Below are 17,562 nucleotides of genomic sequence, written 5' to 3'. Positions count from 1 at the left end.
GAGCAAGTGTGGTGACAGTGACGAATAACAGTTCTCAGGCACCAACCTACCTGTGCGGAGCCCCTCCCCGAGCTCTTATTCATGCTAACTCGCTGAGTCCTCACCAGCGAGTCCTCACCTGACTGTACCATCCAGGTGAGTAAGCCCAGGATGGAAAGCCGCGGCAACTTTCCCCAGGTACGCACAGGGGAGAGTGGCCTCTTGGCTTTGAGCCCAGACACGTCAACTCCAGAGGCCTTGTGCCTCACCGGTATTTCAGTCAGCAAATGGGGCGATGACATACGAGTTCTTGCTCTGACAAGGACCCCATACGCAGCCACAGGTTGCGGTCAGGGCTGCTGGGGGCGTTCGGTTTGTGTTTGGTTGTTGTTTCAGATCAGCCTTATTCACCACTTGACAAAATGCATCCAAGGAGTAGGTTTTTTATTTTATTTTTTATTTTTTAGGATTTGTGGTAAGGAGTAGTTTAATACTTAGACTTACTTAGAAAGACTTCACTAATACTTAGACTTACTTAGAAAGACTTCACTAATACTTAGACTTACTTAGAAAGACTTCACTCTTCAGGCTGCACATGTGTCCTCACATATGCATCTGTCCACATCCCTGTGGCTATGACAGCCTATTACAGCCCCATAACGGTAACGCCAGTCATGTCCCCTAACGTGCAGTCCGTCCCAAGTACCGACACTAAACTGTGCCATCCAGGCATGGGGCTGTTCCCAAGGGTGCCCACATCTGGACGTGAGTATTCACATAATCTCCCTGTCCTTTCTAGAGGATGGCATGGTATATACCTCTCCGGGTTTCATGGTTACTTAGAAGTTGCCACTATTGTTACTTTGAGTTCTTCCTGGGGCACTCTTTTTCTTGAACTAGACCTTAAGCTGTGTTCATATACATCCTCTAGGGGCATTCCTACGCCAACAGCTATGGATTTTTATACATGCATCCAGAATCAGGAAGGGGGCTGAGGGGTGAGGCAACAGCTTGCGCAGATAGACTTTTTTTATCAGACCAACCACCAGAGGGCGCTCTACAGGAATGGCTTCGGGGAAGGGAGCAATTTGTGCATTCACAGTCCCCAGGGGAGTCAAAAAATAAGGTCTTTAGTCAGGAAGGAATATGATCTGGGGCTACATTTCTGTCATGAAGATTTGCCATCTACTTCCTGCATGTTTGGCTAATTATATTTTCTCAGCTCCCCTTAATTACATAGACCAGATGTTTTATGACTAGAAATAAACACAAAAAGAGAAAGAGCATCAAAGATAAATCGTCTACAACGAAGAGTCATAAATTGAAAGAAACTAACAAATTAAGTAGTCTAGTCACTGCCACACTTCACTTACCACAGTCCATCTTCTCAATTCAATTAGTTTTAGCACTGAGTGTAATGGTTAGCATTTTTAAAAATTGGGGCCAGAGTCTTTGGTTCTTTTCTTTTCTTTATTCGTTTTTGAATAAGCAGTAAAGTAAAACAGTGAAACATCAATGCTAATTTCCAGATCCTTTAATGGAAAAATTCATTAACTAGAGAATGTGGTACAGAAAATCCTTTGGTAGTGCTCATTTTTTAAAATTAATTTTTAACTCTACAAGTAACACATAAATATATTCTCCTTGTTAAAAAGAGAAATTACAGGTATGGATCAAGGCCCCTTTGAACAACACCACAGTCCTCCTAACCCCCTCCATCTTCCCAGAGATAATCATGATTTCCTGTTACTGTGTTTTTTTCTAGAATTCTCTTGAATTATTTAGGCAGGTGATGATACTCCAGCAGAAGGGCACATTTCTCTTATACTTGCCTGAACATCCAGGCTTATGCATTTCTGCTCCTCAGGTAAACCCCTGGCAGTCATGTGAGTGGGGACATCAGGGGAGAAAGGCCAGGCTCTGCGAAGCTTGCACATGATGCCTGGAGCCTGGCTGCTCTCAGGGTCTGTTTCAGCACAGGAACAGGAAGTTAGAGGGGGAAATAAAGGACTCTAGTTTTTGTTGTGTGTTCTTGACGAGGCTATTCCTAATTTTTCATTAGCCTTTTCACATCTTACATTTTCATTATTAAAGTGGAGGGAGTATGGGAAGGCATGAAGAAGACACCATCATTTTTCCTAGCTCCAACATTCAGTGATTCCTGCATTTGGTGAACTGGCCCCCTAACAGCTCCGTAGAAGCCAGTGTCTCCTTGATTCCCTCTGGGAAAATGGCTGCCTCCATAGGGTGTTGGAGAGCACGCTGCGCCAGTCCCATCCAGACGTCTACCCCGGGATGAAGCCACATAAGCAACAGGCAGGAAGGCAGAGATAAAGTGAAAACAGACCTTTTGAAATATTAATCGAGGCCCTCCTTTTTCTCATTGTTAAAATCAGACCAGACTTACCGTGCTAGGGAAGAAAAGACACTGAAGAACCCCTGTGAGAACAGTTAGTTCCATTCTTGACTTTGAGTTCCAACTGTCTTGGCTTCAATGGCACGAACAAAGCAGTAAGGGTGGGAGTTGGGGTAGATTTCTTTGGACTCAAAAAGCCTAGCTTTAAGTATCTGGGGCCAAACCCGGAGGACTCAGAGCCTAGAACAGGGTTGTCAAACTTTCTCCATAAAGAGCCAAATAGTCCTTATCTTGACTACTCAACCCTGCCATTGTAGTCAGCAGCTCACAGACAATAAGGAAACAAATGGGTGTGGTCATGTTCCAGTACAACTTCATTTACATAACAGGTTGTCACCAGATTTGCCACACAAACCCTGGTTTGCCAACTCAGGCCTAGAGTGTATTTGGGAAACCAGAGACCAGGGGAGGAGTAAGATCCTTTTGTGGTCTGGAAAGAAAGTCTTGGAAGGGATTGGAAAAGGAAAGCAAGAAAATTTAAATGCTAGTGTTGCATCCATCTCTTTTGCCCTTACCTCCGTGTTGAATCTGGGTGGAAGAGGGACTTAGTAATAAATCCTGGATAGTCTTGGAGATTTGGGAACAGAGGGTTTTGTGGCCAGAACATTCCACTTAACTGTAGGAGGAAACAATCCCCCCAAATACCCCACATCAACGTAAGAGGGCCACAAGGAAGGAGAAAAGCAGTGTGGTTGCTTTAGCAGAGAAGGTTTGAGCCAACCCTCTTACATCTCCAGGTCTTCTTTGGCTCCCACAGGGCAAAGAGGAAATCTGAGCTTCCCACATACCCCAGGAAGGTGTGGAAGGTGGCTCTGGAGAGTCCTGGGTGGGCCTTGAGGACGGTGAGGAACAAGGTTGAGCAGACCCCATAGCAGGGCCAGGCAGTAGACAGCACAGAGGGAAATCGCCCTTGCTTGAAGCCAAGTGGATACTTGGTCGGCAGAGAAAGCCCACCCAGTTGCCAGAGCAGTCCCCAAGACTGGCCTCACCAAGAGAAGAGACAAGTGACATCATTTTGGGTGCCCAGGGAGAAGAGCCTGCGGAGGACCATTGCATCCTCCCTAACACCATCCATGTGTTTAGTTTTCGTGGTGGTGACTGCTTGTGAGAAGGCACTGACATTGTGGGGGCAGAGGTGGATGAGTCCCGAGCGTATGGGCCTAGGGCCTCTAACAGATTTCTTTCCACAGCTGCTGCTTCTTCTTCTCAAGGGAAAGGATCATCCGGCATCTGACACAGTGCTTGCGTGTAGTAGCTTGAATTCATTAATTAGTTAATGAATACCGCTACCATTTCCTCTTGGTTCAGTTATTGCTTGTCGTTGTTCCATAACAATGACCAGGCTGCACTGTAATTATTTGTGGAGCTGCTTGTCTCCCTGATGAACTCGAGAGAAAGGACCGTGTCTTTCTGATTTTTATAGCTCCAAATTTATGTAGATAGATAAACTGTAAAATGAATTTCTGAGCTGGAGCACAGGGAGACGGCATGGTTGGCACAGGGCTGGCCGAGTCGCAGCAGGGCGGGTGACAGTGTGCATCACGTGGTGCTGTATTCTCCAGCATGCTTTCACACCCATGCTAAATACCTAGACCATCATCTGAACCGCAGAAGACATTTTCTGAGATGGAATAGTACAGCCCTTTAAGGTATTTTTGTGTTTTCATTCTACCTCAGTTGATTTCCACAAAGGGACTCTGTGGGCTGGTGAGGAACATGGAACTTTGCACAGAAAGTGCACAACTAACACGAGCTGGCTGGGGATAAATGGCCTGCTCCATCGCCAGGAAGAGGGAGTTACTCTTTCCTGCTCAGAGAACATACGACAAACCCTGAAAAAGGCGGGGCAGTTTTCACATCACAGCGAGATGCTAATGTTAAATTAAATAAAGAACACACACGAAAAAAAGGCAGCAGCACAGATGGTGTGGAAAAAAAACAAAACCTCAACCTTCCCCAGATGACAACTTTTGTTGAGAGCGTAACATGGACCTGTCTCCAGCATCTGAAAATGTTTCCACCAACTATAACAGTTTGTGGTGGAACTAGACAATAAATTAAATTGATGGCTCACCTGTATTCGCTTTCTATTGCCGCTGTAACAAATTACCAAAAACTTAATGGCTTAAAACAACACAAATTTATTATCTTTCAGTCTGGAAGTCAGAAGTCCTAAAATCAAGGTGTTGGCAGGGTTGTCTGGAGACTCTAGGGGAAAATTCATTTTGTGCCTTTTTCCTGCTTCTTGAGGCCTCCTGCATTCTTTGTCTCATGTCCCCTTTTTTGAATTACTCTAACCTCTTTCTGTAATCATGTCTCTTTCTCTCCCTCTGACCCTCCTGCCTTCCTCTTATAAAGGACTTTGGCATTACTTTGGGACCACCTAAATAACCTAGAATAGTCTCCCTATCTCAACATCATTAACTTAATTACAACAGCAAGTCCCTTTTGCCATCATGGCAACGTATTCACAGGTTCCAGAGATTAGGACAAGGATGTTGGTGGGGGGAAGGGGATGTTATTTAGTCTACCACACCACCCAAGGCATGGTGCCAAAACCAGAGCATGACTGTTGCAGGATAACTTCCCTTGATCAGCTTGACCCTGGATGAGAAATTCAAGGTCTGGACTGACCCCCAAAAATGGGCAGGCAGAGCGCTTTTCATCCTTTCCTCTCCCCTGGCCCCACCTTGTCTACATTTGCACAAAGACTGTCAGAACCTAATTAGGAAAGAAGCGAGACTAGGACTGGGGGGCTGGGAGAGGCACACCCCATGCCAGGGCACGTGTTTCCTACAGGTGAAGTGCCGTGGACTGGGCAGCTGACCAGAGAGCCCTAGCAGAAGTGCATTCTGGGAGCTGTGGACTGGCGTGTCCCAGCTCTGTCAGATTACCTGAGAGCCAAGTAGTGGAGATGGGGACGCCACCTATTGACGGCCAGGAGAACTGCTTGAGATGAATGACAGCTAGACCGAGACCTGTGCACAATCCCCTGCCATCCATCTAAGGAGCTGAAAAGGGGCTTTGGTCTCTCCTTCCTTGGGCTGGGAGTTCACATATACCATCCGGAGAGATCTTTCCATATCTGAGCCACAACTGAGAGCTAAATTCAAGTTCTATCCTTTGGCATTGTTAGGTCCAAGCAAAACAAGGAATAAAGATGACCACTTCTGGTATGAAAGCTAATGTAAGTAGGACCAATCTACCCACTGAGAATAAGTCAAAGTACTGGATGAATTTTTTTTAAAAAAGCATCAAAGAACAAACAAGGTAGTGAGTAATTGCTGGGTTCAAATCTAGGTGAGGATAGGAATCCAGAGAGGTAAGCCCAGCACTCAAAGCTGCCTTTGTCCTTAGGGGACTTCCTGATCCAAAAAAAGCAGTTGAAAACCAAGCCAGTTGATTTCCAGGCTCAAGAAGACAAATGTCAAAATCTAGAACCCACCAAAAATATGTACTATGTTAAAACATCTTTTCTTTAAGCTGAGACCCCAAAGGGCCAGAGCCTCAGAATGAGGTGAGCTGGAAGAAAACCTTGCAGGGACCCACAGCCGAATGTTACCATGCCCAGGTGGCTGAGGAAAACTCAAGACTTGAACTTAGTTAAAGGGAGCCCTGGACTAGTAATACCCCAGGCACCCAGCAAAAATAAATGAAAATGCTACCAGGATGGGTATGTCCTCATCCTAGGGGGTCTTCATTATTATTACAGTGTTCCAAATACAATGATCGGCACATAGTGAAAGATAACCAGACACACTCAGAAACCAGAAACTGTAAGTTAAAAAAGAGCAGAAAGACCAGACAACAGAAATAGACACACAAAGACCTAACAATTTTCATATGCAAACTATAAAACAGCTATACTTATTATATTTATAGAAATAAAACACAGGCGTAAATGTTTTAGCAGGGACCTGGAAATTGCATTCAAAAAGTAATAGGGCAGGGGCGCCTGGGTGGCTCAGTTGGGGTTAAGCGTCCAACTCTTGATTTCGGCTCATGAGATCAAGCCCCACATCAGACTCTGCACTCTGTGGGGGGTCTGCTTGAGATTGTCTCTCTCCCTTTGCCCCCCCTTGCTAGCACCTCTCTCTCTCTCTCTCTCAAATAAATAAATCTTAAAAAAAAAAATTAAAGGTAATAGGGCAGAACTGAAAAGAACCAAATAAAATTTCTATAATTAAAAACTGCAATAAGCAACATGAGTAGCTCAGTAGAAAGATTTAATAGTAAATTATACGTGGCTGAAGAGAGAATTGCCAAACCGGAAGATGGGAGGAAGAAACCATCGGAATGGAGCACAGAGAAACAAAGATGGAAAATATGAAAAAGAGTAAGAGATCTGAGGATCCAGTGGGAAGGTCTCACAGGTTTTTTTGAAATTCCACAAGAGGAGAGGGGAAAGCATGGGGCAGAGGCAATATCTGAAGAAATAATTGGGGTATGGCTGGCATCCGGATCCCTGAATATTCCATCAGTTAAATTCCCAAAACGCTCTGGAGTTGGGGGCTTGCTTGGCCCAGAGTGCAAGGAGGTCCTCTAGGGGGCAGTGTTGTCTAATGTCAAATACCGGTCTGAGCGGTTCAGATAGGAAAAAGCCCAATGGTTCAACTCTGTTGGGAGAGGAGGCAGTTAGCTTGCCTGAGAGGGAAGGAGTGCGCCTACCTGATTAAGTTACATGTGCAGAGACTGGAAGGCGAAGAGAGGGGAAGGGACGGGCGGCGGGGGGCGGAGGACGGACATGAATGACTCCTAAAAATGCAAATGAGTTCCCCACCTGGGGTATAGGTGCGCGTGAGGAGATGATAGAGAAGACCCCAAAGGGATAGGTAGAATGGGACAGGAAGAAGCTCATGGGCCATAAGGACATTCAAGTCCGTTCTGTGGGCTGTGGATGGTATTCAAGGGTTCTAAGAAGGGAAGCGGCATGATCAGACTCACCGGTTAGGAGAACCACGCTGGGAAGGGTATGGAGAATTGACTGGAGCAGGGAGAACGAGGGCTGTGAAAGTCATCCAGATGAGAGCCGAGGGTGACCTGCCTAGGTAACGGCATTTAAGAAATGGCAATACCAGATCTTGGTAAGGGTGCAGCAAATAGGCATTTTCACACGATGCTGTTGAGATAGTCAATTGGTGCAACTTTAGGGAAAGCAATTTAGGACAATGCAATAAAAGCTTAAAAATTCCGCTTCTAGGGTTTATCCCAAATATTTTAAAATGTGCAGTCGATCTCAATATTAATTATAAGAGGAAAACAACCTACATACCCCACATTGGGGGATCAATCAAATATATGTACACAAATAATATCTATAGGTATTAAAAATCATATTGTAAAAGATTCATTTTCCTCTTGATGCTTTTATCTTTTAATTTTTTTCTATAATTAACACGGATCACTTTTGTAATTAGGCACAAATCAATGAAAAACGTTTAGAGTTTATGAAAACATTACAAAGAGTGTTTCCAAAGAACACAAGGAAGAAGTTCCAAAATGAAGCGACGCAGGGCATATGCTTTGGCCTCTGCATCATAAAAACGAACGGTATCATATGTATAAATGGCTCCACCCAGGAGGAATGCAAGTAGGACCACATTTTATTCATTTCTCAAATTAACCAGCACCAGTTTGAGTGCCCATCCTCCAGGCTGGTGGAAAGTCATGGCCTTCTCCTTGCCCCCCATGGGTCCCCTTCAATCATCCAAGGACTTTGTTGTAGGCAGTTCAAAGCTGGACACTGGCAGGCTTTTATTCCTGAGCAGAGAAGAACCCTAGTTTCTTTAAGCCTACTGTTGCCTTCGTCAGAGTTGCTCCTTGCTTCACAAAGCACTTTGGCCAGCTTGGGTCTTCCTCTATCCGTCCTGCGCTGCTGGCGCTTGTGTCCCAAAGTCATGCTGCAACAGTCATGTCCTTTGAAGGGAGCAGACTTGTGAGCAATCCCACACTGATAGCTGGGAGTCCAAAAGGGCAGGGCTCATATGATTTTTCCAAATCAGATAATCTCTGGGGGCAACCGTTCAGTGTCTTCCCACTTTTCTTCTCTGGCTCCCACTTATGAAGTCTGCAGCCCCCAGAAGTCACTGGGGTGAAATCCTCTCCTGCTCACAAGAATGCCAACGTTCATAGCAAGGTGAAACCTACCGGTGTACCAGAAGTTTCCATGTCTTGGTGGATACCAGAGCAGTGCTGGGTTCCACGGAAGAGAAGACAATAGCCTCCTCCCTAACTCTTGCCTGAAATAGCTCAGACTGTACCCAGAGCCTCAAAAGTTTCTCTCAATTTCTTCACCTCTGGGCATAACGCTTTTCCGTGAGCCCACCAACTGTCCCCATAAATATAGTTAAGTTTCTGGCCTTAAAACCTATGTAAGGAGACAAAAACAAAACAAAACAAAACAAAAGCAAACAAACCAAAACCAAAACCAAATAACCCGTGCCTATCCTTCACCTTCAACCCAATCCCTCTTTCAACCACCGTTGCACAAATACACTGCAGGTGTGGGAGTGAGCGCACAAAGAGACTCTGGACCATGGGGATGGAGACGTTTGCTTTGTTCGCAGTGTTTGAGTCCCCGCTCAGCAAGTCAAAAATGCCCCCCACGCTCACCAAAAGTACATAAAACAATTCTTGGCTCATAAAATGCACTCAGTAAATGATCGTCAAGAGCAGCTTCGGTTACGGAGTCAGACCTGCACCAGTGTGAAGAGCACTCGGAGCTTGGTGTTTACAACAAGGCAGAGCCACTGGTTTCTCACTTTGTTTTTTCCTTCCTTTGCCATGTCCTCTCCTCTCTCTCTTCCCTGTCCATCTCCCCTCAGCTTTCTCTTTCTCTTGACTCTTTACTGAATTCTGTGATTAATTATAATAGCTTGAATCAATTCTCTTGAGTTTTGCGGATAGAAAATCATGTCATCTGAAAATAGTGATACATTTAGCTCTTTTCCAATAACGCCTCCTTTCCTTTCTTTTCTTAGTGCACCGGACTTGCCTTTCTTATGACACTCACCGCCAAGGGAATGTTAAGGGGAGTGACCATGAATAGCTCCATTTTATTCTTCATTTCAGAGGCAATACCTCTATTATATAACTTGGTATGCTATCTATATCTTCTGTAATATATATACCTTCTATATGCCCTCCTATACCATATTTGGTAAATAGTCTTTTTCTATTTTACTAAGACATTTTTTAAGCCAGCATTAGGTTTTGAACATTATCAAATGCCATTTTGACATGTATTGATCTCTTTTTTTATGTGTACTAGAATTTTGATAAACCATACTGTTCTTACGATCTAAACCCAGAAAATTTCCTAAACATCCATTAATCAAGAATGGATAAATAAATGGTAGGGAATTCACACAGTGGAATATTATATGGTCATGAAAATGAATGGCCTATGACTGCATGCAACAGTCTAGGTGGATCTCATAAATATAATGTTGAATGGAAGCAGCTGGGCAAACATCATACCTATATGGTCCCATTTATATAAAGTACAAATGCAGGTGCATCTAATCTGTGCTGTTAGAAGTGGTAGTGATGACTGAACAGGAACGTGAAGGGGGGGCCCCTGGCGTGCTGGTGTCTTCTGTTTCTTGATCTGGGTGCTGTTACATGGATAGGTTCAGTTTGTTAGAACCTGCCTGGATCACAGGGAGAAGTGATGAGGGCTGTGACAGAGGGCAGGGGGCTAACTCCACCCAAAGGTAAAAGCAACTACTCAGTTTCAACCAATTGCTACAAGTCAGGAATACAATATCAAGAAGCCAGAAGTCTGGATTTTTACGTGAAATCTTCCTTTTAAATATTGCTTTTTACAAATTAAAACCAAACACAAACAAAGAACACTGTATCAGCCAAACATATCAGGTCTGAGGGCCAGACTTAGCTTATGAATCCCGAACTCGCAACCTCTGTTTAGATTTGGCAGGGGTGATTAAAAGCTCCAGCTGACTAAAAGCTGACCAACTTCTCTGGGGGTTTTGCGTTCTCCCTGATGGAGATGCTCTTCAGATATGGCAGGTAAGGGTCATTTACTAAAGTTCCAAGCTTTCATTGTTACCTCACATATGCCACCCCCCCAAAAAAAAACCTGGGTGAAAGGGGTGAAAGAAAAGTTTTGGGTCCCCCTAAAGCCCACCACCATCCCTTCATGTTCTATAATGGCCTCACTCAGAAATTGCTCCTCATTAGTGGGTTCGTTTCTCAAGGGAGCGTGACAGAAGAAAATGAGGCAGCATTTGAAACAGAATGGAATCTGCCACAATGGGGCAGTATAACTACATCCTGCCCACAATCCCTAACCACCTGGGCTTCCGAAGTCCCAGCCCCAGACCCCCGAAGAGGAGCCTTATGCAACGCAGGCAGAGGTCAGAGGGGAGCAGAAAATACATTTGGGATGCTATGATCTCTGGTTTAGGACAAAAATTGAACTGAAAAATAGCTAGGTCCATGTTTTGAGCAAAGATCAAGAGGGAAGTCCAACAACAGAGGAAAATATATTAGCAAGGATCTTACTGGTGTTTTTCCCTTGGGGATTTCAAGATGGATAGTTTTCCTTTATGAGTTAGACAGGTAAACTTCTTGTCACTGACCCTGCTGTGCTTTAGAGACAATCTAAGTGAAATCTGCTTTTATTAGCAACAAACATCCAATTTCTTTTTTCTATTCAATAGAGGGGAGAACTAAATAAACAGACTCGAGCCTACAAAAAGATCGTTTCCAAAAGTGTGCCGCTGGGTGAATGTTTTGAAGGTTAGAATGCATTTTTGCACAGAAACAAAGTGATATCTGTGGACTAAGTTTTCATAAACAAGTCAAAAGAACCTATTTGGCCCATAATGAAATTAAAATATTAATTTTGCAATTAAGATGAATAGAAAATAACACTGTCCTCAGAAAGAATAACTAAGAAAACAGCGAACAAACTGAATAATTCAGCAATCATTTATTAAATATTTGCTTTGTGCAAGATGCAGTTGATCTGAATTTGTTGTTTAGGAACTGGGCACTAGCCAGTTTCATGGGGAGAGGGGAACAAAAGCCCAAGGAAAGTGGGTGAAGAGGAAAAGGAAATGAGAAAGTAGGGCCAAGTGAGCTTGTTCTTTCTAGGACTTTGAAGAGGGAAAAGGAGAATGTTGTCATGATAAGAGGGAAAGGATTCAGGACAAAGCCAAGACAGAAGGGAGAGGCAAAAATACAAGTTCAAAGGGGTAGAATCAATGGACCCATCTATGTTCTTGTGGCAAACACTGTTAGTTGCTCTCTCTGCTATTCGATCTCTGCCTATCTTAGTAAGATCACCTTGATTTTGATCAAGAGGCTGATACACTTAGCTAAAAGGCTGTATTCTCCAGCCTTGCATGTAGCCAGGTGTGGCCTTATAACGAAGGTCTGGCCAATGAGCTAGAAGTAGAAATTTTAGGCGGGACACTTAGGGACATTGCTGATTCAGCTCAGAGAAAGCCCTCTGTCCTTCTTACGGATGAAACATATAAATGTTAAAAACATAATTCCCGCACATTGTTTGAGCACATGCCAAAGTGTAATTGATTCATTAATGAGGGGAGCCAGCAAGATGACAAAGCTGGTCCAGGAGGGAAAAAGAAATCCTGAAATTAGAATGCTAAGTTGGATAGAAAGAGGCAAATGTTCTTCAAGGGAATAAAACCAAATAAACCATCTCTCCTGAGAAAAACCCATTTGCATCTTCCCCATTTTTAACAAATTAACATCTAATTTTAGAGTCTGAAACCTAATCAACAGTAATGAAAGAGTAAGTCATTCTCCAAGTGAGATGACTCTGGGAGGGACATGATGATGCTCTAGTATGACAGGACACACAGTCATCCTTTTGCTTGATTTCCTAGTTTTGGACAATTTTCCTGAGTACCACCTTCTTTCTGCCTGCTCTCTGGAATGTGGGTGCCGTGGCTAGAGCTGCAGCAGCCATGTGGAGGAAGTCATGATCTATGATGGCAGGGCAGAAGGGAAAAGGAGCCCGGAGGCCTGATGACTGTGGAGTCACCCACACAGCCCTGCACCACCTGCTTCTGGACGTCTTTTGCGGGGGGGGGGGGGACGGGGATCCTTTTCCTCTCCCTCTGTTTCCAGTCCCAGCCAGGGGCCCCGGGGCATAGGGAGGAGAAAGATCAAGCAGTTATGTATTAGGCCTCTACTCAGAGTAAATACAGTCCAATCCATAAATTAGATAACATTTAGCAAGTTGTGCAATCTGATTACATTTGCTTAAGAGCTGAAGTTTTAGTCACTCGTTTTTAACTTATTTTAGATTCACTTCTGTTCCTGGGGCATTGTATACACTTAATATGTGTTGAATGATTGGCCAAATACAAGGACTTGTTTTGTAACTTTCTGAATTCTGAGGAAGCCATTGTTTAGAAGACAAACCCGTCAAGAAGAGAGTCCCTTGAATGGCAAAAAAATTCACGTGTAGGGCACCTGTGGGAGCCCCCCACACCTGCAGGTCCCTGGCTACTGTTTTGGCTCCTCGGAGGGCATACCTTCCTCTTTCTTTAACAATACCTCCTTTTAAGTCAAAAAGAACCAGGGAATGGTGTCCTGACAGAAGAGGATTGAGCACGAACGTTAGCATCTTACATAACATATATTTTTATACCACATTTGAAACCTAATACCATTTTCCTTCAGTGTCTATATTTATTTTTGAGAGCACCGCATTTCCAACGTGCACGCTGTGCTGCATTGCTCTTCACTGTCTAGGCTGCCCTGGGACTTTCTGATCGCATCCGAGTGGTTGGCCGCGTTCCTGTGTTTGGAATTCACAAATACTAATGAGGCAATGCGGCATCTTTTGTGGAGAGACAGTGGGAAGCACCCTTTGTCTCCCTCTGGATTTTAGACAGTGATCAAATGAAAACGAAGGCAGGAGGCAGATTGGGGCCCGCAGCCTCCCAGCCTTGGCCGCCTCCTCTCAGGAACAGAGAGCTCAATTTCTCCGTCGCTAAGGGAGGGTAGGCTAAGTTTGCCAGGGGAAGAGGGAAATCATTTCTTTCTGCAGCAAGTAAGCTTCTCTAGTAACTAAAGGAATTTAAGTGAGCCAACACAGGGAAGACTTCCTCTTCAGGACATGGGCAAAGGTGACCCTAAGTGGAGAGCAGACTGGATTTAGGACAGGGATGTCAGACCCAGTGAACTTAGTATGAACTGTCTGGTAAAGTGACCAAATAGGAACTTTGTACTCAACTTTTTGTGATGGAAGCCAACTTTCCCTGTGCCACTCTCCCCGCTGTTGTAAGAGCTGTTGATGCAGCAGAGATCAGCGGGGGGGCCTCTGAGCTGCAGATGTAGAGCCAGATCACCTCCGCAGAGCTCCTATTATGTGCTGGGGCCGGACCTAGAGGCCAGCACCCAAAGGGAAGCTCCACCTTTGAGTTGATAACCCCCAAACAGGCTCAAACCCTGGAGCAGCTGGGACCAAGTCTGGAAGCAGCTGCCCCCTCGCCCCCCATGTGGGCTTTGCCGCCAGTCTGTCCGCTCAGCCTGTGGCCCCAGGTGGGGGAGTTGGAAGTGGAAGGTGGGGGCAGGCCTCTTCTTCCAAAAGGGCCCTGATACATACAGATGAATATGACGAAAGGGTAAGGCAGTGACACTCAAACCCACATGCGGGTGAGGAGCAGGGGGAGCGGGGGCACTGGGGAGGAAAACATAGCCACTGTCTAGAGAAAGAAGATAATTTGCTAACAGACAACAGCACACTTTTTAAGGACTTCTTTTACAAGCCCTAATTAAAACATACACACACACACACACACACACCAGTAAGATCAAATCCAAAACCTCAGAAGCTCAATGTGACTGAAAGGCAACTGGACAAAATCCTTTGGGTGACATGCTATTGGTCTCTTCCTTTGTGTCCCCTGACAGCTGCATGGCCCGGGCAAGGGAGGGGAGAGAGGGTTGGGGGTGCTGGCTGAAGGAGAGGCACAAGGGAGGGACCGCGGGTGGGCTGGGGAGGAGAGACGGAGGCCCCTAAGATTTTCTGGGTGTTAGAGAAGAGTTGAGGGCTGAGGGTCTAAAGATTAACCATGAATTACGACTTAGATTTAGAGATGTGACTGAAATGGAAATGTCTGTTTGAGCAGTGCTTCTTCAGATATGAATCCATTTCTGTACCAAATGGGTTGTGGCTCCAAGTATCCTCCAAGCAAGATAATGAGGCTGTCTTATTGCCCTTTTGTGAGCAGGTTAAATTGAGGAAAATGGAGTCATTCTCTTTGACTGTTTCAAGTACTTTCTTTGCCTCTCCAGACCAATCACACGCCAACTTCTTCATACAAGTCTACAAATTATGACAAAAGAATTCAATTGAAATTAAGGATTTTTGTATGACGCAGTTTTCCAAGAATGTAATAGTGAGTATAAAGCTCTACTTGTAAGAGCTGAATTTCCAGAGTTTAAGAAGTGAACAGTCAAAAGAGATAGGAACTGCATAGCAAATAAACCAGATGTGCATATGCACACCATCTCTTAAACACGTTGCTGTTGATATGCACACATAAATAGCCTCAAATTCAATATGTAAAAAGTTCCCACAACAAAACAGGATCGTGTCACCTATCTGCCCGAAGCTGTTCTAATGTGGCCTGAGTTTGCTGAAATGCTTCAATGGAATAGATGAGTTTTCAAGTGTTCGCAGAGGGGAACACAAAGAAACGAATCGACCTGTTGATCCTGTCATATCAGCCGCAGTGAGGGAAAGATATCATTCCCCGGGTAGGTAACCAGAGGAAAGAAATCTGCCATGTAAGAGAAACTGAAATTCCATTTTCTGAGTATTTCAGTGTGTGCTTTAGACTCAAAGGAAACAGAAGCAGGTGTTTGGAAGGCAGAGATGGGGGAGAGGGATACATTTTCAGGTCTGTGCTTTTTCAAATCCAGAGAGTCTATTAGCTAGCCTCTTTCTAGAAGACTAGTACTTTTTTTAATATAACAGATTTATTAAGATATGATTCATATACCCTACAATTCACCCACTTAACATGTACAATTCAGTGTTTTTTGTATATTCGGAGTTGTGCAACCATCAGTCTTAGAACATTTTCTTCACCCACGCTACCTCCCAAAATACCCGTACCCATTAGCAGTCACACCTCAGTTCCCCTAACCCTCTCCCCAAACCAAGACAATCATTAATCTACTATCTCTAGAGATTTCCCTCTTCTGGACACTTCACAAAAATAGAACTATACAATACATGGCCTTTCGTAACTGGCTTCTTTCACTTAGCATAATATTTTCATGTTTCATCCATATTATATATAAACATATGTATCAACACTTCATTCTTTTTTATTGTCAAATGATGTTCTTTTGTACAGATATACCACATTTGCTTTATCCATTCATCAGTTGATAGACATTTGTGTCATTTCCACTTTTTGGTTATTATAAATAATGCTGCTGTGAACATTTATGTACAAGTTTTTGCATGACATATATTTTCATTTATCTTGGGTATATACTTAGGTGTGGAATTGCTGGGTAATTTGGCAACTGTATGCTGTAATCTTTTGAGGAACTGCCTTGGAGAAATATCTATTCAAATCCTCTGCCCATTTTTAAGTTGGGTTAGTTGTCTTTTACTATTGAGTTGTAGGAGTTCTTTATATGTTCTGGATACAAGTCCCTTAATCAGATGTATGATTTGCAAATATTTCTTACATTTAGATCTATGTTCCATATTGAGTCTATTTTGGTGTATAGTGTAAGGAAGGTGTCCAATTGCATTGTATTACATGTGGCTCTACAGTTGTACCAGCACTATTTGTTGAAAAGACATTGAATTGTCTTGGCACCCTTGCCGAAAATCGGTGATGGGCAAGAGCAGTAGACTCTGGTCTTCTGGAGACCGCTGTATAATGAAGCTGGAGCAAGGGTAATTGGGGCCCAATATTCTTGACCTGCCACATCTAGCTTAGGGTCTATGTCTTAGGAGTGAAGGAAGGTAGCCCTCAATCTCTTAGCTGCACTCACCTGGGATTTAACCCCTGCAACATAGAGCTGATGGGGATGAGAAATGCTGGCAGCCTGCACTCCAGGAAAGATACCACACAGTCCTTGGCTGATAGCTAGGGTAATAGGAAGGAACCCCATATTCCTGGTCACTCCAAACTGTAGTGGAGCTCCTGTCACACTGAGCTAGGGGTAGGGAGAGGCAGGGAGCACGTCATAGCTCAAGTGCTATAGACTCTCACTATTCTTCCTGAGATTTATTAGATTTTCTTAAAGTGTTTCTTCATTTGCCATCAGGACAATCTCCAGAGACTTAAAAAAAATAATTTTTACCAGTTATGGTTGCTCTACTTGGGAGCAGGTCTGAGAAGCTCCTCCTGCCACAATTCAGGAATTGCAGCTCTGGCCCTTGCATTTGATATTTTATTTTATTTTTAAAGATTTTTATTTATTTATTTGCCAGAGAGAGAGACAGCGAGAACAGGAACACAAGCAGGAGGAGTGGGACAGGGAGAAGCAGGCTTCCCGCTGAGCAGGGAGCCTGATGCGGGGCTCAATCCCAGGACCTGGGATCATGACCTGAGCCGAAGGCAGACGCTTAACGACAAAGCCACCCAGGTGCCCTGCATTTGATATTTTAGTACAGAGGGAGAATATAGCTCAAGTTAGGTTGGGACCCAGAGAAAAGAAACAAGAACTTGGAAGCCAGAAAGAATCAGTTGGTCATGGTTACTTACCTCCTGGGGATTTTGTGGTGCAGCTCACTCCAGAGTTAGACCTCTTCTTGGCTGAACCAGCATTGGCAGAGCTGTGGGCAGTGATGTATGATAGCCTAGCACCATTAATGAGGCATGTGACATTACAGCCAGCTTGCTCTTCTGACCAGAGACCAGAAAGGATGTGGGAGAGAGAGATAAGGCCAAAGTGGGGTGGGGCTAGAGCCTCAGCAGGCCAGGAAGCAGAGAAGTAGGAAGTGAACTAGGCAAGAATAGGGACAGTCTCAAGCTGGTAGTTTTTGTTTGTAAAATATTCACATATTTAAAGATTCTGTAAAGCAGTATCACAGTCATATTCTGCAAACTTCCACTAAAGAATGGAAATTCTCTCTGCTACTAAGTCAAAGGTGGAGTAAAGAGAATGGAAAACAGTCCAAATCTAACCAA

At 44.2% G+C, this 17,562-nt stretch overlaps 1 long non-coding RNA gene across 2 annotated transcripts in view; it reads right to left on the bottom strand.

Moving 5' to 3' along the window:
* Positions 1–17,237, bottom strand: part of LOC141372816 (uncharacterized) — a 50,326-nt gene extending 33,089 nt beyond the window's left edge. The window contains exons 1-3 of one of the 2 annotated variants that reach the window (XR_012378263.1): positions 17,137–17,237; positions 7,340–7,514; positions 1,465–1,945 (exon numbers count right to left, since the gene is read on the bottom strand). This is a non-coding gene — a long non-coding RNA (uncharacterized lncRNA). Of the gene's footprint in view, positions 1–1,464; positions 1,946–7,339; positions 7,515–17,136 lie in introns of those variants that run through there. The other variant, XR_012378262.1, reaches the window with a different exon arrangement.
* Positions 17,238–17,562: the final 325 nt, after the last annotated feature.

Source organism: Callorhinus ursinus, unplaced genomic scaffold (assembly GCF_003265705.2).
Source record: "Callorhinus ursinus isolate GAN/ISIS: 27379988/994484 unplaced genomic scaffold, GSC_fseal_2.0 scaffold5, whole genome shotgun sequence".
Classification (NCBI taxonomy): domain Eukaryota; kingdom Metazoa; phylum Chordata; class Mammalia; order Carnivora; family Otariidae; genus Callorhinus; species Callorhinus ursinus.
Note: the sequence above shows the minus strand (reverse complement) of the source record. Positions and strands in the feature narration are given on the sequence as shown.